Source organism: Chlorocebus sabaeus, chromosome 11 (genome assembly GCF_047675955.1).
Source record: "Chlorocebus sabaeus isolate Y175 chromosome 11, mChlSab1.0.hap1, whole genome shotgun sequence".
Classification (NCBI taxonomy): Eukaryota; Metazoa; Chordata; class Mammalia; order Primates; family Cercopithecidae; genus Chlorocebus; species Chlorocebus sabaeus.
Genome location: NC_132914.1, coordinates 112,906,752 through 112,927,983, shown reverse-complemented (window position 1 = coordinate 112,927,983; position 21,232 = coordinate 112,906,752). Strand labels below are relative to the sequence as shown.

At 41.7% G+C, this 21,232-nt stretch overlaps 1 long non-coding RNA gene across 1 annotated transcript in view; it reads right to left on the bottom strand.

Annotated features, from left to right (window-relative positions):
• The window catches only part of LOC140712889 (uncharacterized), a 30,467-nt gene extending 10,852 nt beyond the window's left edge, over window positions 1–19,615 (bottom strand). The window contains exon 1 of the long non-coding RNA XR_012094698.1: window positions 19,507–19,615. This is a non-coding gene — a long non-coding RNA (uncharacterized lncRNA). The remainder of the gene's footprint in view (window positions 1–19,506) is intronic.
• Between the last annotated feature and the right edge of the window lie 1,617 nt (window positions 19,616–21,232).

Here is a 21,232-nt window from a genome sequence, read left to right as displayed (position 1 = left end):
GTAACTATGGATATGAATGGGAGAAGGGATTACGCAGACATTTTTAGTTTCTTTGTATTTGAATTTTCATAATCACATATGATGTGGAAAAATGAAGATACAGCTTTGAGAAACAGAGGCACAGAGGACAGGTGGGAACAAATGCAGTCAGCTCCTCCTTCTGTTCCCCCAGCCGAGTGGGGCTTTCCATGTCTAATTCCTCACTTATCAAGCTCCATCTGTAGGAGTGGTGAACTCTGCCAATAGGAGATAATAAGCCTGTATAAAAGCTGCAGAATTGCAGGTACTTCCTGCTGACCAAGACCTCAGAGCAAAGGTTAAGGCATGAGTCTCATCTGAGTAATCTCCAGGCAGGTCGTGGCCGTCTTGGGTTGGGCTCCTGAGAAAAGAGAATGCTTCTTCCTGGGGAGCCCCTGACTGAGCCTTCTTCAGGGGCTCAAGAATGGGAATGGGGGTCCGGGCATGATGACTCATTCCTGTAATTCCAGCACTTTGGGAGGCCAAGGTGTGGGAGAATTGGTTGAGCCCAGGAGTTCGAGACCGGCCTGGACAACATAGCATGACCTCCCATTGGCTGGGTTCATAGCTCCAGCAGATGGAGCTTGATAAGTGAGGAATTAAACATGAAAAGTGCCACTACAGGCATGTGTCACCATGCACTGCTAATACAAAATGTCATGGTCAGCAGGAAGCACCTGCAATTCTTCAGTTTTTATACAGGCTAATAAAATTAGCCATGCATGGCGGCATATGCCTGTAGTTGCAGCTACACAGGAGGATGAAGTAGGAGGATGGCTTGAGCCCAGGAGTTGGAAGCTGCAGTGAGCTATGATCACCCCACTGCATTCCAGCCAGGTGACAGAGGGAGACCCTGTCTGTATTATTAAAAAAATAGGAATAGGGAAGGAGGAAGGAATCCTAGAGGGTAGAGGAGGGAATAAGACACAGTTCTCATGAGTCTGGATTCCAAGGATGAATGACCTTGGGCCATAGTGATGAGTCTGGGTTCTATTCTGGGAATGATGGTTCAGGAAAGGGCATCAGAGGCCTGAACAGGCATTTGGGTGCCATCTGTCCCCCTGGGAATGTCCCCTTAATCCTCTCCCACCTTATCAGAGAAATGCCTCCAGCATGGAAATTTCCACACAAGGACTGAGCTGTATCCAGGTAAACAGAATGTCATCACCTAGCCCTCCATGATAACATGAGCCACAGAGGCACAGAAGGGTGCCGAGGAGGGAGCACATTCTAGAAATGTAGGGATTTCCATGGCTTCCTTCACATACCAGCAACAAGGGGGCTGGGAGGGAAAGGCAGTGATGTTGCTGAGAAGTGGTAGTCATGAACTTGGTCCGGAAACCTGACTGTGGGCTCACTGTTGAACTTGTCCAAGCCTTGGTTTCTACCTCTGTGAAATGGGCATAAGAACAGGGGGTGCCTTAGAGGACTGTTGAGGAATCAAGTTAGCACAAAGCCTGGTGCTTAGTGCACGCCCAATGACTCCTCCAGCTGGGGACTACAGTCCACCCTCAGAAAAAAACCCCGTAAGCACCAGGGATGATGAGCTGCTGTGTCACAATTGTCATTGCTATTGCTAGCATTTTATGTCTATGAATCTCTTCAATTTCTATCATTCAAGCTTCTGGGAATATCGTTTTAGCCTGAAGCTTGAAAGAAGGGTCTCCATAGTGGTTGAATGTGGCTTCAAATCCCTGTGATTTGAATAGTGTTCTCCCCAGTAAGGCACTCCTTATAACACCACTGATCTTCTCTACTCACTCCCACCCATGTCTTTGTTCATGCTGTGCCTCCCTCTCAACCTGATACATCCTTTTCCTTTTTTCCTTATGTTCAAATTCTGCTAGTTCTTAGGTCCAGCCTCAATCATACTACCTCCCGGAAGCTTCCTCTAAACATTGTTTATCTATGCAGTCTCTCTCCAAAGCCTTATATGTTCGTTATTCTACGGTTTCCATTGTGTCTGTCAACTGTGTAGGTCTTGCCTCCTCTGTTTGATCCCTGAAGGAAGAGAGATAAATCCTTCCTCATAACTGCAAAATGGCTGCAAGGGCTCCAGACCTCACATCCTCTCAGCCTCATGTTCAAAGGAAAGAGAGCTTTGAGCTTCATTGGCCTGATTGGAGTTAAATTTGATCTATGAACCAATCATGGTATCCAGGAAATGGGCAGTATGATTAGCTCAGACCAGGGATTGGCATATTTTTCTTAAAGGGCCTAATAATATTTTAGGCTGTGAACCATGTGATCTCTATTGCAACGACACAACTCTGCTGTTAGTGTATGAAAAAAGTCATAGAAAATAAGTAAACGAATTGGCATCACTGTCTTTGAATAAAACTGTATTTGTAAAATCAGGTGACTGACCCATAGGCTATAGTTTACTGACTCTTGGCTTAGAAAGGCCAATAAAACTGTTGTTTCTGGAGCAAGAGTAGGGTCATCAACCCTTTCCAAACCACATCGACTGATTGTATGGAGGATCCACAGAGGAATTCAGGGACCATTTTACTATGAGAAAAGTTAAAGGGTGATGGGCAGAGAAAAACAACTGCAAGGTTTGTTGCCACATATAAGAGTCTGTGAGCCATGAATCAGTCTCCTTCAGTACCTTCAAGTAGATGAAGAGAACCAGGTTTGTCTGCTTAGGGAGCCACTTTACCCCCAAGGTATTTTCAGGAGAACACCATGAAGTGGGGAGGAGAGAGCCGACTAAAAAGCTCTCCCATTAATGTACAGCCTATATCCTTCCAAACACTTTCAAACTTAGGATTTCAAAGTCTGCCTGTGAAACAGGAAGGTCAAGCATGTTGTTGTCCTTATTTTACAGATGAAAATGCTTACCCTCTAGGTATGACATGAAAAACTTGCAGAGATAAACAGCATATTCTATTTCATTTCATTTCATTTTATTTGTTGTTTTTTGAGATGGAGTCTCGCTGTGTTGCCCAGGCTGGGGTGCAGTGGCACGATCTCGGCTCACTGCAACCTCTACCTCCCAAGTTCAATTGATTCTCTTGTCTCACCCTCCCAAGTAGCTGGGATTACAGGCACGTACACCACACCCGACTGATTTTTGTATTTTTAGTAGAGACAGGGTTTCACCATGTTGGCCAGGCTGGTCTCGAACTCCTGACCTCAAGTGATCCACCTGCCTCAGCCTCCCAAAGTGGCACCACACCCAACTGAAATAGCATATTCTAAAAACTGGCCATACAAGATTTGTAACCGATGTACCACCGCTCTCCACCCCACTCTCTTGGCAGACATCAATAGTCCATCACCATACTTCTTCCCACTGAGCTCAGATGGTGAGAATCCTTCCCACAATAGAGCAGCCAATCCCAGTGGATCAGTGTTGACACATGAAAGGAGGAAACCCATTTGTTAGATTGCCTGAACATGTAGTAGTACTTGTGGAATTGCCAAGTTACTTAGCACTACCACTTGCAGCTGTTATTTATTGGGTGCTTACTATCTGCCCGGAGCTGTGCTCATCTCATTTATTTTTTAGAATTCTAGGCACATGTCACAGATGCCATAGTACACATTACCAGTCAATTCTGGTTTCAGCCTCAGCAGCAGTGGATAGTTCTCCCATGAACTTAGACTCACCTTAAGGCGGCAGTCTCAGGGACTTGCTGTCTGCGTTTCTGCATTTGTCCTAGGTCATTTCTAACACTGAGCCTGCTAGGTGGCAGCCAAGCTCTGTCTAGGAGTGCAGGGACTAGCTGAATAAATACTCTAACCTCCCATTCTCCATGGGCATAGACCTGGGAGGCATTTCGTGCACTTCTCCGAGGTCCCTGCAAAATCAAGACCCTGTTGCCTAGGGCAATGACCTTGAAAATACAGTCATAAAATGGCATTTTTCCTTCTCACTTGCTCACTCTTCCTTCTTGATATCACCTTCCAAGTAAATTACCTGCACACAGGTTCATGACTAAGGCTCTGCTTTCAGGAGAACACCAATGAGAACAATCAGGATACCAACTAGGGCAACCATGGACCCCATTTTACCTGTTCGAAAACTAAGAATCCAGGTAACTTCTTCAGGGTCACATAGCTGGTCTTTCTGATTCTAAAGTTCATGCTCTTACCCACCAGGCAGTTCTGCCTGATCAGCAGAACTTCCGATCACAGGTGGGCACCAAGGAATGGTGTTCTGATACAGTCAATGCTGCATTTTGGCTGGTGAAAGAAACTGATTGGATTTGACAAAAAGGAAGTCAGGCAGTTTTTTCTTTTCTCCTAAAATTAACCTTACTTTCAGTCATCCCATTCAGAAATAATCATGCTCACCCTAGGGAACTCCACCAATGTTTCATTTTCTAGGTAATTAAAACACTTCATTAAATTGAATTCCATGAGAAGAATATGGCAAAGATAAGCTTTTTTTTTTTTTTTTTTTGAGACAGAGTCTTGTTCTGTCACCCAGGCTGGAGTGCAGTGGTATGATCTCGGTTCACTGCAACCTCTGCTCACTGCAACCTCTGCCTCCCAGGATTAAGTGATTCTCCTGCCTCAGCCTCCTGAGTAGCTGGGACTACAGGCACCCGCCACCACGCCTGGCTAATTTTTTTTTTTTTCGTATTTTTAGTAGAGATGGCATTTCACCATGTTGGCCAGGATGGTCTCGATCTCCTGACCTTGTGATCCACCCGCCTCAGCCTCCCAAAGTGTTGGGATTACAGGTGTGAGCCACCGCGCCTGGCCAAAGGTGACCATTTCAAACCACACAAAGTGGAAATGATGTGGAAGAATTCCTTTATCTTTTATTTTAGCAGTTTCAACCCAGGCTGGCCCATAGATATGGAGAAGGGTAGGGGATGTGGCAAAGTGATGCTCTTTGAGGTATCATGGGAAACTCTTAGCTAGCTGGGTTGAGGTTGGAAAATGTGCTCTTTCATTGACTATTTAGTTTTGAATGCAGCCCTGCTTGGTCAAAGACCATTGTAGGTAGGTTCTTTTCAAATGGGCAATAGACATCCAATTGTCATCTTTTCTGAAGAGGAAAAAGGGCCCTAGAACTGTGGAAGCAGCTGGGATGAAAAAGCCATATTCTGAAACTGTTCCCGACTGAACAGACCCTGCGAGGGTGAGCAGCAATTAGGTGGACTTGAGTTGAAAATTCAGGAGGAATGGCCACTCTAAGAGTTTCTCAATCTGAGGCTGAAGTTGGATGTTTGTCAGTTTCTCAGGATAAATAGCATATCCCAAAGTGGGAAACGGGCTGGTCCCCAACTTCACTTCTGCTCCTAGCTTTCCAGTTTACTCTTACAAAACAAAATAAAACAAAAAGATGAAAGCTGTCACATGGGTAAGATATTGCAAGTGGTTAGCTGTCCTGCCCTTCGATTTAATAGATGGCTCATTTGTAATATAAAGGAAAATTTCCTGTAGGTTAGTGATATTGGTGAGGATGTTGTAACCGGTCCGTGACTGTGATATTTGTGCTCATACGTCAATTTCCAAAGGCATATACAATTTCTCTGGGACTTCTTTGAAAGCCATTCTAAAGATTAGTTTAGGGACTATGTTGATTATGCCTTTTGTCATCCTCCGCACTGCTCAGTGCCCACCTCCTGTTGGGTTTGGCCAATAGGGGGCACCGGCAGGAGACTGGAGGGTGAAGGAGAGAAGGCCAAGGCATTTATTCAATCAACTTTCCACTCCCTTCCTTACTATGCAATGGCTGCCTGTCAAGGGGCCCCACTTCTAGAGATCCAGCATTTACTAGGCTCTGGTGACACCATCCCAACCCACACCCCTTTAAGCCCACAGGTGGCAATGGCTCTGAACTACAGCTAATCCATGGATTCATTACCAAACCTTCTCTGTTCCCTTAACCCTGGCACATCTCTGCAAAGGGTCTGCTCATTAAACTTTCTTGTGATAAACTCTTTTCAAGGTGCCACCTGCTTCTTGCTGGGACCCTGACAGTCACAGAAGCTCTTCTCACAGTATCTTGTGCATGTCCTTTCCAGCAGCACTATTGAGAATTTTAAGTAGAGCAGCTATTTAGCAAAGCACTCAAGAGTTCAGGCATTGGAGTCACACAGATCTGGGTTTGAATCTGGTGGTTTTTTTTTTTTTTTTTTTACTCAATCATCAACTGTGTGACTCAGTTTCTTCATTTGAAAATGAAGATAATAGATCTGAACTTAGAGTTTTTGTGCCAATTAGATGATGCATATTAAGCTTAGCAAGTGCCCACTGTGTGATAAAGGCTTGATGATTTTTGACTGTTATTGTCACTATTATCATCATTGCTTCATTATCTGTCCACCTGCTTAACTTGAGGTGAGCTCCTTGCTAATGTACTCCTGTCTGATTCATCTTTTCAGCCCCAGGTCCCCCCAAATGCCTTGTACTTTAGGTGCTCAAAACATATTTGTTGTTTGTTTGTTTGTTTTGAGATGAAGTCTCACTCTATCGCCTAAACTGGAGTGCAGTGGCACGATCTCGGCTCACTGCAACCTCTGCCTTCCAGGTTCAAGCGATTATCATGCCTCAGCCTCCCAAGTAGCTGGGATTACAGATACCTGCCACCACGCCCTGCTAATTTTTGTATTTTTAGTAGAGACGGTGTTTCACCATGTTGGCCAGGCTGGTCTCAAACTCCTGACCTCAAATGATCCTCCTGCCTCGGCCTCCCAAAGTGCTGGAATTACAGGTGTGAGCCACCGTGCCCAGCCTCAAAATATATTTGTTTAATATAATAACATCATGGCAGAGACAATACCACGAGACTGCCAAACTCTGCCTCATTTTCCTCTTGCCACACAAGAAGACTACATTTCCCAGCCTTCTTTGCAGCTGAGACCATGCCCCTGAGTTCTGGCCAACAAAATGTGGACAAAAGTGATGTATGCTCCTTTTCAGACTGGGCCATAAAACCCTAGCATGGTCTTCCAGTTAAGAGCCAGCAAACATTTTCTGTCATAATAGTAAGTATTTTTGGCTTTTTGGGCCATGAGGTCTCTGTCACAACTACTTAACTCTGCCACAGTAGCATAAATGAAGCCATAGACAATATGTAAATGAATGAGCATGGCTATGTTCCAATAAAACTTTATTTACACCAATAAAGAGATGGTGGACTGGAATTAGCCCACAGGTTGTAATTTGCTGAACCCTTTTCTAGTTATTCTCTCCACTTTTCATGGAAACCTTGGACGCCAAGTGTTGCAGATGCTGACAATGCCAAGATGGAGGGGCCTGGGTCTCTGAAAGTCTATAGAGAGCAAGGTCCCCCTGCCCCCACCCCCACCAGAGTGCACCATGACATAAGCTTCCATTGTGTTAGGTTATTAGATACTGTGGATGTTTGTTACAGCAGCAAACCTATCCTGACTCATAGATCAATGATCCAGAAACGAAATGCTCATGTCTGTAGCTGGGAAGAACAAAATATAAGAATTTAGATTGAGACTGCTATAAGGATCATAGTAATTACAGTAAAAAAAAGCTCACATATTCAGTATTTTGTACTTCTTAAATTCTCATGAGCATGATCTCATTTGTAGCCTCATAACAACCCCACAAGTCAGGCTCAGCACATGTCATTATCTGCATTCTATACATAAGGAATGGAGGCTCAGGAAGGGGAATGACTTGCTCAAAGGTGTGTTGCTGGTAAACCACAGAGCTGGGTCACACACCAAAGTCTCCATTCTCCTGGGGCAGTGCAGTTTCCACCACTCCATGTGGTATCTGCTATCCAGGGTATTATTTCCTTAATTTAAATAAGACCTCAGACCGCCAACATTTACTGATTCTCACTGTGTGCTGGTACCTGCTGTAGGCATCTTGCATATGTCATCTCATCTGAACCTTGGAGAGGTTAAGCCACTTGCCCAAGACCTCTAAGTTCTTAGGTGGCGAAGCTAGGATTTGAACCCAGGTCACTCTAACTTGAAATTTGGTCCTCTGAGGACTGAAAATAAGGATTTTTAGTGGGAGAAACCTCAGCTCCTTTTAGCCTTATCACATTTTAAAGCAACATTTATTTATTCAAAATATATTTGTGGATACCCCACCAGGTGGATTATCCACCTGTGTCAGGTGCTGTGGTAAGATTAGTGAAGCATGCAGGCATTCTATGTCCTTCTCTTGTGGCACTCAGAGATCAGTGGGATCCCGGTAATAGTCAGTTCAGGGACAGTCCAGGCTCAAGTCACCTGTGCATGGCCTAGAAAGCCTAGGAGAACTCCACTTGAATTCCATCGAATGCATTCTGCAAAGGAGCAGGGGTTTTCTATTACTAGAGAAGAGGAAAAGATATGTGAATTTGACAAAACAACAATACCCTTTATAGATGCTTTACACTGTTGGAAAAGGTGGAAATCAAAAAGGATTCCTGGAGAAGTGACATGAGTGAGTTAAGCAGGCAATGAGTGGGCAAGAGGACAATAATGGTACTGTCAGTAAGACCACTCCGAAGAAGAAGGACAGCAGGCTTAAATGCCTGGGGACTGGGGGAAACAGAAGTTTGGTGCAGCTACAGCATGGATCAGAAGGGATGAGAATGGGAAATAAGTGAAAGATAGAGATTAAATTGAAGAGACCCAACAATGAATGGCCTTGGCTACCATGTTGAGTTCTTTGGAATTTATCTTGTGGGCAATGAGGAGTCACTGAAGGCAGATAAGGAGCACGACATGATCAGATCTGTGGTTCAGAAATACGACTTTGAGAAAGCCTATCTCATTCACAGCTGTGCCTAGAAGAGTGTCTGGCATATAGCAAATGTTCAAGAAACATTGTTGGAATAAATAGCTTAAGCACAGATTGCTCTGAGAGCAGCAGAATAGTTAACTGACTCCTAATTTCTGCTTTATTGTTTTTCTTGACCCAGAAACCAACCTAGAACCAATCTGAAAGTCAGGGTCATCAGAAACTCTGTCTTTCTCCCCCAGGATGAAAAGTAATGCTGAGAGTATGTTGAAAAGTACTTTTAGATTGGGGGTTCAAAGCAGTGTAAGTGATGAGAATATTATCTGTCATTTTCCCCATTCTCTCTGCTTTCAAAGGCCTCTGTCCTGCTTTATACCACATCCATCAGACACGCTAATTTTCATATCTTCGCCTTTGTAATAACAAGTGGCTGAATGTTGCTAACTGTCTGCCCTCTGTGCACAGAGGCACTGGTTCCTGGAAATGAAGGCAGCCTGCTGAACATGGCAGCCACGGCCCTGGGGATGTTTTCTTTTAGGATTAAGCTTTACCTATAAGCCTGAAAAGAAACATCGTGTATCAGGATGTCTCAGGGTCAATTCCAGACCTTCTGGGCTCAGGCATCTCCCTTGACATATCAAAGTATTAGCATCCAAACTTACGTGTCAGATGGAGACCATCTGATGTAGTTTTAATAAAGGAAGAGAACTGGCAAAGCGCGGTGGCTCATACCTGTAATCCCAGCACTTGGGGAGGCCGAGGTGGGCGGATCACAAGGTCAAGAGATCGAGACAATCCTGGCCAATGTGGTGAAACCCCGTCTCTAATAAAAATACAAAAATTAGTTGGGCATGGTGGCGCGTGCCTGTAGTCCCAGCTACTCGGGAGGCTGAGGCAGGAGAATTGCTTGAACCTGCAAGGTGGAGGTTGCAGTGAGCCAAGATTGCGCCACTGCACTCCAGCCTGGTGACAAAGCAAGACTCCATCTCAAAAAGAAACAAAACAAAACAAAAATTTAGGTGACACAAATCTGGGTCCAAAACTCCAGACTCTGTCACATACTAGTTGTCTGGCAACTTAATTCCTGTATGCCACAATTTTCTCTCCATGAAAAATGGACATATCTATTCTATTTTATGAGATTATCTGGGGGTTTAAATGAGCTAAAGTAGCTCATGTTTGGTAAAGAGTAGCCATTGATTTCTGGAGACATTCAAGCTCATATGGTATCAACGCATGAGCCAATTTGGGATCTATTTTCTCTCAGTGCTTCTCCCTCACCTATTTTCTCCCTAATACACCTTTTCAGATCTGTGTAAAATTTCTAAGTAGTAGATAGTATGTAAGTGTGTGTGGTGGGATATGGTCACAATTGTGGAATGCTGGTCAAAAATCTCTTGGATATCTGTTGATTGCAAGTGATAGAATCCAAGTTCAAACCCTTGTTAGCTTAATAACTGGAAATGACAAGTATAGAATTGGTTTCAGCAGCCCATCCATGAGATGAGGGCTTGTTCTGTCCATCTCTTATCGCAGCTTCTCTGTTGGTCATATTGTCCCCTCCAATGGTACTTCTTTTCCATGGCACAGTGACTTGGGTGGCAGTGGGACAAGGTCACAGGAAACTCTAAGCATCTATCATCTCAGCTTAGCATCCTTAGAGGAAAGAGGACACCTCTTCCTGTCCACTTCAGACCATGGAAGGGCTCTGATTGGCCTGTCTTGGGTCACATGTCCACTACTTGAACCAATCACTGCAGCCAGGAGATGGCATACTATACCATGATTGTGCAGGCTTTGGTCATGTGATCCATGTCACACGTGATTGTTGCCATCGTGGGGTTATGTGATTAGTGGTTCCATTAGAGCCACACGGAGCTGGGGAAGCACATTCTCTAAAACCCTGTTTTATGAGGGAGGGGCCCTTTTGCCAGAACAACAAAAAAATACCTTAGAAGGGAGGCTGGGCAGACAACAATTACGATGTTATCACTGCAAACATTTCCCTTCCTGTTTTCTCCCTGCCTCCCGCAAGCACTAGGGGATCTGTGCTCGTGTTTGTGCTCTGTAAACACTGGCTCTGTCAGGACCTGCTAGAGCTGTGGATAGAGGTTTGAGGAGCATGAGTTTGGGCTCAGACATGTCTGAGATCAAATTCCAACTTTTCTCCTCACCGGATGCACTACTTTGAGCAAGGTACATAACCTCTCTGAACTTCAATTTCCTCATGTGTAAAATAGAGATCATAAGTGTCCTAATATGATAGTTGTGAAGATGAAATAAAAAGTGCTTCAATAAGTGGTAGCTCGTTTAATAATAATTACTATGATTATATCATCATTATTATTATTTTTAGGGCTGATGTGGCACTCCGAGAAGAGTACCTAAGAGAGGCTTGACTCAGTGTTAAGGTTAGATTAGAAATGATCTAATCTAATTACTTCATTTTACAGATGGGGAAACTGAGGCCCAACAGATAGCTTGACCCGTTTACATGAGGTTGAACTGAGGAATTGCAAAGACGAGTTTTTGCAGGAGACTGAGCCTGGAGTCAGTTAGCCTCGCCAAGAGCATTCAGAAATTATGAGGCCACAAAAATGCTTTTTGGCTTGAAGCATCCAAATGGGCCCCACCCATCTCACAGAGAGTCAGGCCTCCTTCTCCTTGCTACTGGCCCCTGTATTCCCAGGCTGGTGAATACACAGCTTTTTTTTTTTTTTTTTTTTTTTTTTTTTTGTAATACTTTGTTCTTGAAATACTTTAGGATGTCTGGATCTTTTTGTATGAGAATTAGAACTTTGTAAACCTTGGTTTTTGGCATATACCTCTCCCCAATACCTATATGGGCAGTTTTCTTCCCCTTCCCCTCCCTCTCTCCCTTCCTCCCTTCCTCCCTCCCTTCCCTTCCTCCCTCCCTTCCCTTCCTCCCTCCCTTCCCTTCCTCCCTCCCTTCCCTTCCTCCTTCCCTTCCCTTCTTCCCTTCCCTTCCTTTTTTTGTTCCCTTTATTCCTTCTTTCCATCCCTCCCTTCTTTGTTCTTCTTCTCTTAGTATTTAAACATACAATGCCGTGTGCTAGGCACTGTGCCAAGGGTGGGGTCAAAAAATCACTCATCTTTACATTTACAGTATTTCTCAAGTTCATCTTCTATGCCTGGCATTGTACCAAGGACCCTGGGCATTAAGGATGCAGCAGGAAATGCAGCAGATTTCATTTATGCTCTTACAGGGCTTACATTTTGAGCGTCTTCTCTTCAAGAACCTGGATGTTTAGTCTGGGTTGTCTTCCATGAGAAAGGATCGCATTGGGTAAGGCTGGAGAGGTGAGTAGGACCAGAGCATGGTAAGATGTTTGGAGTTTCTTTTGAGGGCAAGGGACAGTCACTGAAGTATTTTTAGCAGATGCAAGTCACACTTGGGCTCGTGTTTGAAAGGGGACATTGCTACCTGCTCACCTCTGTAGCATCGTCTCACATTATTCCTCCCTTCACTCTCTGGGCTTCCATCCCTCTGACCTTCTCTTACTTTCAGCAATGTGCTGTCCTTCTACCACCTCCAGGCCTTTGCAGAAGTCTTTCCTTCCACTTGGAAAACCCTATTCCCTTCTTTGCCTCATGAACTCCTCATCCTTCAGTGTTCAGCTCAAATGTTCCTTTCTCTGGGAAGTTTGCCCTGATTTCTACCTCCACCTTTCCCTGCTGAACTAAGCCAAATCCCTGATCTATGCTCTCAAAGTATCTAGTCCTTCTACTTTTCTTTGCAATGATCACAATTGAAAACAATTGTGTAATTGTTAAATTTAGTTTTATTTTTTTTTAAAGAAAAAATATTCTCAGGCTATAAGCTCCACGTAGATAGAAGTTGGATCCATCTCATTCATTTTTATACTTCAGCATCCAGGATTTGTCGATTTGTAAATATTTGTTGAATTTAAAAATGGATGACCAAGGGAATGAGAAAGTGAATGAGTGAGGGAGTGAATGAATGAATGAGCAAATGAATGGATGAGTAAATAATGAATGAGTTATCACCTATGATATTTGGGATGTGACCAGCCTGGGAAGCCTAAATCCTTGGAGTTCCTATGTGGTTTTTACCTAACATGATAACCCCTCCCCTGATCTAGTCTATTACTGTTTTCGTGTTTTTTTTTTTTTTTTTGGCACAAGACCTTATGAATCACTTACTGGTCTTGTACTCACATGCTGAGTAAAAAATAGTTTTAATATCTGTGTCCACTCTGATTGATTGCTCATGGCTGCTTGGAGCTCTAGGATTCAGAGACTGGGAGGCTGCTTTGGGCTTGGGTGGAGAATGCCACTATCTGTTAGCAATGTCTGCCACGGATACCTCAGGGGAAATGTATTGCCTGTTCTTCCTATTTGTTAGCCTTGGACTCCTGGGGCAACTGTCCCCCGATGGTGTGGTTCGTTTGAAGCCTAAAACCAATTTCTCTCATTATTAGGAAAACTCAGTGCTCTTTGGGAATCTGTGCTGACCTGAAATGTCAATTCTGCTGCTACTGCTTGGCATGTAGCATCTATGTTGTTTTTTTTCTTTCTCTCTCTCATTCTACTCTTTTCCTTCAACTCTGGTTTCTCACAGGGTTCATCACAAGCCCCTTGAGGGACCACTTAGCCCCATCTGGAAAATGCAATTGACAAATTCAATGGATTATTTTTATCTCTTGGGCTGAAACCAGAAAGTAAATCAATTCCCCCAGGGAGAATTTCTCAAAATGTAGTGTGAGATCAGTTGCATTCAAATCACTGGGAGCCACTTATTGGTTAAAAAGCAGCTTTCCTCAACTCACCTTCTTCCCTTACCTCTCAGTTAAGCATCAGATGGTGGCATCGTCCATAAAAGGCAGTGTGTGAGGTCTGGTGAGGACAAAGTGATTTCTCTGGCATTGTAAAATGAACTGGGGGTGGAGGAGAAAAGGCTAAAGCTGCTGGTTCTCAGCTCTGACCTGTAGTTCCCAGCTTCCTTCAGCTAAATCCTACTCCACTTATTTTTAGCATAGGGCAATGGAAAAGGCAATGCGCCAGCACCAGGAAATAGATTTCTAGTCTCCGCTCAGCTGGTTATTAGCATATGACTTTGGGGCTTCAATTGTCTCATTTGTAAACTGAGTAAATCAACACCATCACCATCAACCCTTTTGCTAAGAACACCACTATCACCCCAATCATTGTATATCATCACCATTGTCACCAACGTTATCATGCCATCATCGCCATCAACATCACCATCATCCTCATCACCTCCATTACCATCATCCTTATTCTAGGTACCACTTACTGAGCATCTGCTATGTGCTGGGCACTCTGCTGTTCACAATATAAGCATCTTCTCAAGCCGCACAACAACTTTATGAGGTGTGTATGTATGTGTTAATACTATCATTCCAGGCTTACAGATGAGGAAAGTGAGGCTCAGTGAGGTGAAGCCCCACTTTCCCAGGAAGTTATAGAGCTTGAATCAAACCCAGGCTGGTTTTTGTCCTTAACAACTCAATCACAAAGGCTTTCTAAATGTTCTCTTAAGGTTCACTCTACACTGAAAAAAATCCTAGCATCTTTTCAAGTTTTGCCATCTTTTGAATACAACCAGATATTTAATTAATGTGATATTTTCTTTAAAAACATGTTTCTTGGTAGAACCAGATGCATCAAATGATAAGGCTATTTTATGGAGCCACTGCTAGAGGACCTTCCTGGTTTTGTCCATGGGAACCTGAGGCTCACTATGCCTTGTCCATGGCCACATACTAAATTCGGGTCAGTCCAGGATGCCAGGTTTCTTCTGGGCAGGAGGAAAATTGGCAGTAGTGAGTCCCTTCGTTAATTTTCCCTGTGCTTGTAGAGAAGAATTGGAAAGCAAGAGTTGGAATCCATGAATCTGGGTTCAAAAATCTGGCTGTTTATTCTTGGTTGATAAGCGGTTCAGCTCTCTGGGCCTCAGTTTCCTTACCTGTAAAACGGGGATCATAGTACCTACCTCATTGTGTGATCACAGGATTAAATAATGTATTCAGAGTGCTTACTTAGCATAATACCTGGTACATAAGAAATACTTGCTGCATCATGATTATAAGACCATATTATTATTATTTTTTGCAATGTAGTTTATAAATATATAATATATACAATATAATTACATACAATATATTACTATATTTTGTATTAACTATCTCTCACTGCTTTTTTTCTCTGTATGTCATATTCCTCTACTATGCTATTCCACTAGAAGTAAAGGCCTAATATAAAGTGAACTGAACCCGGGATTCCCTTTTTAACTCAGCCTGCAGATTTTCAGTGTGGCAAGGTATTGCTGGAATCATGTGGCGAGGTGCCTCAGGAAGCCCTCAGACTTGTGCCTGTGTGCGGCTGAGAAATTGACTTTTCCCCCCCAGTCAAATTATTAATTAGTTGCCTTATTGACTAATTTCTAAGCACTCAGTCAAATTGAGTAACCAATCTAATTTGGACGGGAGAGCAGAGAAAAGCTTTAGTTCATTCATTTCTCAATTGGGTGCATTTCATTGTCTGGAAAAGAGACTTGAAATAAGGTCTCAAATCCTTGTTCAAGCATGGAAAGTCTGGGGACTGTAATTATCGAACTGTCTTATCTTCACGTCTTCCGCGACTTGATAAAATAGGGCAAAAAATCCTTTCCAGTTTAAAAGTGGGAAGACTTTGAAAGGCTAATACCTCTACTAAGGTTAAATATTCAATATTGAAGGCCCACTCTGTGTTAGATACTTTTATTATTAGTAATCATTATCAGGCACTGTTATGGGATTCTTACGTATTCGAACCAACTGGGCATCAGGAATGGAATGAAGTGGGCTGTCATATTTTTTTAATCTCTCTGTTTTTATGTAGCTGTTTGCTTTTAAGGATTCCCAGATCTTTGCAAACAACACCTCTAGCATCTTCAAAGACAGAAGGCAGTGAATATCGGTGCTCCTTAAAGGTAGGGATATTAAGGCCCAGAAAGTCTGAGCTGTTTTCTGAAAAGTGACAAACAGTTCCCCAACTCTTTGCGTTGGCAGGGATCTTAAAACAGCCTTTGAGAGGGAAACAAAGACAAAACATCAGGGTTTGTAGACCTGACCGCACAGCAGACACTTTCTCTTTCCTTTTTGGGTAATACTGATGGGCAGTTTAGCTTCGTGGAAGAGAGCGAAACAGTCCCCTATGTTCCCCTATAGGAGTGGGGCCAAGGAGGGTGGCCCAAACCCCAGCCCCTTCCCTGAAAATCCTCTTAGGGGAAAACCAAAACAAACACAGCATAGTTTGGCTTTTCATTTGGGGGGAATTGCCTGGCACCACCCCTCCACCCAAAACATGCTTTTGATTTGGTTTTATTGGCTACTGAAAAGAATCATTTAATCGTCAAGAGCCAGGCAGTGACAAAGGGTTCAGGTAAATTAGTTTCAGTTCTTACGTAGAATGTCCTTCTTCTTTGGAATTTGAGCTTTAGAAAATAAAGCCTCCCTTACCACTTATTCCCTTTACTCCTCCTTACCCCTAAGCCTTTTAAAAAGGATTTTTCTTCCCCTTTCTAAATCTCTTCAAGAAAGAGTTTCTTTTCTTTCATACAGAGGGGTCGGGGAATTACATTTGTCAAAATATCCTAACATCAGTGCATGAAGAAAATTCAATGAAATCCAAATTAAGTGTATTAAAAAAAAGTTGGTTTTTTTGTTGTTGTTTTGCTTGGACCCTTAAAATATGCAGAAATACACCAAAAGAGAGCTTCAAAGCCCATTTTAATAACTAACTACGTACCTGCTGAAAGCATTTACTCACAGCTCCCGCTTTCGCTCCAGTCCCAAATGCTTAAAATGCAGTTAAAGTTTAAGCTTTTAGTATTAACAATCACTCACACAGAAGTGGCGTCCATAAAATCTACAAGCCCAGTTTGCCATTACTTCATTGTAATTAGCAATCTAGTAGTAAATTAATGATCTCGAAATCTACAAATGGTGTGGAACTAGAGGTTTAAATATTTGACAGTGTGTTGGGTCCTATAATTTGATTCTGGAAATGAGACTTTCATGAAGGGTTGACTCCCTAACAGTTAATGTGTTTCTAGGCATAGACCAAAAGAAATCCTTTGACAATTCTAGGTCCCCTTCTATCCCAGTTCTCCAGTTTTTCATTCCATCTGTGTTTTCTCTTACTTTCTCTGTATCCGCAGTTTCTTTCAGCTCAAACACCCTGTGATTCTGTGGTTCTCCTCTCTTGTTCAATACCCTTCCCATTGAAAAAGAAATTCAGTTTGTCCAGAGACAGCATCAGCCATTGGGGTTAAAATGCAGTATATACATTTCTGGTGATGTGCTGTAAAGACCAGCAAAGATATAAAATCTACAAGGGAAAACAAACAGAAAAAAAATGGCAGGCCGTCTAAGACCGGCTAATATTTAAGTAACAATTTGGTGTTTGGACATACGAGGCTGAAGTTAGGAAACTAGAGGTTCACCCGTACATTCTGGGCTTCTAAATCTGCCATCAGTAAAGGGGCACAATGGTGTGAATTTTTAGCCAAGCATCAGTTGAACTTTGAATTTCCTGGGTTTTTGTTGGACTGTATCACAGTGAAACATTATATTCTTTTTTCCCCAAATATATATCTAATTTCCTTTACAAAGAGCAAAAAATATTTTTCCCACCAAGCTACAAGAAAACACATGTTATCTTTCCCAATAGGGCATCATCTATTACTGGTTTTTTGGAGAGCTAAAAAATGCTTCAAACAATGTTCTAAACCCGTTTATTGTGTTTTGTCAGATAAAAAAAAAACTGATTTTGATTTATTATTTCATGTAGATATTATTATATAGACATTTGTGTTCGACATTTCCTGAGAAATATTTCCGTCTCTGAGGTCTTTTAAAAATGCACTTTTAGAAAACTTTATTATTATTTTTTTCTGTGCGTGTATGTGTGGTAGCAGATGAGGAATTCTTTTAAGGTTCTTCACGTTTAAGATGTTTAGTAACTAAAAATAATTTACTGGGAAATTATGAACTTCATAAAAGACCAACATTTGTTGAGAGTCAATTGCTTCCAATAGCCTTTTATTAAAGCCATTTTTCTATTCTTTCTTCTTATAATTACAGAATGTTTTAAATATGAGTAATTATACCTTGACGTATCTCGTGATTTAAAATGGACTTTTGAGAATGACAGCAAAGTGGTTTCTGCATTTCGTAATTCAATACAATCAAAAGCAGTTAAAAATATGTATACAACTGGATGTGTTATTCTTTCAAAAATCAGTCGTAAATATAGACCTTTTTTTGGGCGGGGAGAAGGGGTGGGTGAAATTTCAGATTGGAATGAAGTTATAACCCACATCAGGAAAATCGGCCCTTTAATGAGAGAAATGAAAACGTCTTAATCACCAAAACCCCTCCAAAATGACACTTCGAATTACATCAGAATTCTACATGGCAATGCAAAATGAGAGCCTTTCATCTGAAAAATGAAATACTTAATGATTTCAATGAGTTGGTACCTCCCCTAATTTGAGATCTGCATAACGTATTCAGTGCCTGGATTTCTTTTATATCTCTAAAATATTTATAAAAACAATTCATTCTCTTGTTTTCTACCCACCCCTCTCCCCCTTTCAAGAGGAAGGTAATTTGTTTTCTCTGGTAGAAGTTGCAGAGGGCAGCGGGGGATTGGGGAAGAGCAGTGTAGTTATAGAAAGCACCAAATGGCATTTCCAAGCTATCTGAGAATATTAACGTTTGAGTGTGTCAGATCTGCCCAGAGGCAGGAGGCTTAAGATCATTTTTCTCAGCTGAGGTTTAATGATTGAATGCATTTTGTCTGAAGGAAAAAAAGGAGGAAATAAATTTGTTTTTAAAAAAAGGTTTACATGTACAGAGAGTGCCTAACGAACTAGTTAACATTCTTACTATCAGGAAAGCCTAAACCATTCATAAATAAACCGTTTTAAACCACCTTTACCCACATGCACACACTCTTTCTTTCAGCTCCCTTTAGCAATTTGAAGTACAGGAGATTAAAGTCCTTTGGAAATTTCCAAGGTCAGACCTCAACTAAAATAGGATTAAGGGGGTAAGGGAGGGAGAAAAGAAATGAAGAGAAAGGTCTTATTCCCTTTCCCCCTTCTCCTAACTATCTGAAATAAATCGGAAGTTATTTCTTGAAATCCTCTCTTCCCCTGGCCAGTGGCAGCTCTTCAAAAGCTTCTGAGATTGTTTAAAATGTTTCCTATCCCTTCCTCCCCCTATTGTAAGAAAAACAAGTAGAATGGGGAAGGGAAGTTAAAGGTTGACGTTAGGGTCTCTTCTAGGCAATACTCCAGGGGGCACTGTGACATTAAGAACTTTTGCCGAAAGCGGCTGCTAGTTTGATCATTACTGAAAGAAGAACAATTTTGCAACGTTGCAACCATTTTCTCTTTAGATGTTCCAAAACAGTATTCCAACAAAAGAAATGAAAAAGGGAAACCCACTCTTTTCCCCCTTTTCTTTCTGTGTTCCATATGTAATGTTTAATTTCGGCACCAAGGACATACAGCTTTGAATCGGAAAACACACAAAGATAAAACAGCTCTCCTGCCCACATCTCTGTAAATGTTTCTCTTTCTTCTTCCTTTTCTTTTCTCTTTTTCATCCCCCTATAAATGTTTTCCTCTTTCTTTTCCATTTTCCCTTCCTTCAACTTCTCTCTCCCTTCCTTTCTTCCCGTGTCTTTCCTTCTCATTTCTAATTCCTCCCTACACATAAACAACAACAGAAACCACAACATCTTTCAGTCTACCTTGGTTGCATTTGTTCTTGCTCTTAATTTGATCCATTCTTTTACAGTCTTCTTGGATGTTGCTTGCCTTTTCGTTCATCAGATTTCAGTAAGGAGAGCCGTCTCAGTACATTTTGATAGATCTTAACAGTAATTATGTAGGGACTTCAAAGCAAAACTACTTATGTGCTCTCTCTTTTTCTCTATCTTTCTGCATGCGAGCGTGCAAACACACACGCTCTCTCAATCCCAACCCCACTAAATCCAAACAACAAAAAAATCCTTTTCAAACAGGGCAGAAAATTATGTTGAAATTAGCAGCTGGTATTTTGAATGTATGATGATTGCAGAAACCTCCACAAATTTCTGGGGGAAATAATAAAAGGACCCTATAAAGAAATAGTGCTTCTTCTTTGACTAGTCTCCATTTAAAATGTTTTCATTTTAATGTTGAAATTTCAACGTTTTAGACTAGGGATCATGAATAACCTGCAATGATTTAAAAAAAAAAAAAAAAAAAAAAAAGAGGCTGAGAGATAAATTAAATAGGATCTGCCAAAATTGAGTCTCGTGCCGACATACGATTATTCCTAAACTGAATCATTTGGTCCTAGCAAATTTGTGCCTTTGACTAGGCCATTTTCTGGCAAAGTACAAATATTTTAAAGAAGAGTTTTACGTATTAAACATTAAAAAACTAGACACAATTCTAGTTTTGTGTCTGCCTTTAAATAATCAGAGTTGGGCCATCAGGTTTCAAGGAAAAAACATGCATTCAATGAAATAATGAATAGCGAAGCTGGATGTTTCATTGACGAAATGTTTTCCAGGGATTTTGACTTTATTATAAATGAGGTTTTATCTCAGGAACTAAAAATACTAGAAAGGAAGGAAATCAACGAAGGGGCTGAAAATACTAGGAAATATTAACCAAGTCCTCCCCTTGAAGAAAGATCTGGAATTTGTAGATGCCTCTGAAAGTCTGAGCAAAGTACAAACAGAAGAAACTATTAGAATCCCAAAGACTTGTTCAGTGTAGAAAGCTTATCCACATGCGACTAGTGAATGTATCTTCTTCGGGGCGGGGCGGGGGGTGCTTTTGAGCGTAACAGATCAAAACATGCGTGTATATATGCAATGTCTATTACTTTTCATATATTTGTCAAAATTTATGTAGATGGCCATCTAGGAAAACTTCTACATGGTGCAGTTGGAAAGGGAGTATTTGATTTTTGCATGTTATTGACACACTTCCTGGGAATATTACAGATAAAAACATGTCATCCGTTCTTCTAAAGAAAGGCGTCTTTCTTCTCTCTATTGATTTTGGCAAATTTACTGTCTTAATTTGAAACCTGAAGTAATAGAGACAAAATAAACCCTAAAGAAGGACATCTAACTATGGGATTTTCCATTTTCTCTCTCAGCGGTGGCAAAATTATTTAAAAAGGAGAACTCCCAGTGTTTCCTCTGGTTTTTAAAGGACAACAAAAATGTAATAGCCTGGAAAAAAGAAATGAGTCCATTTGATCTTAAGTAGAAATGCTTATTTTCATGGGAAACACCTATCAGCCTAATCTTGAAATATACCTAAATGAGCTGAATTCTTGCTCCTTTGGCAGCGTACACATTCATTTCAGTTTCTTCTATTTATTTTATGTTATTTTTTGCCTTTGTTGTGTTATGGTCTCGTAAACTCTCGGAGGATCATAAATCTTTTTGCAAACTGTGATATGCTGATTGGGGA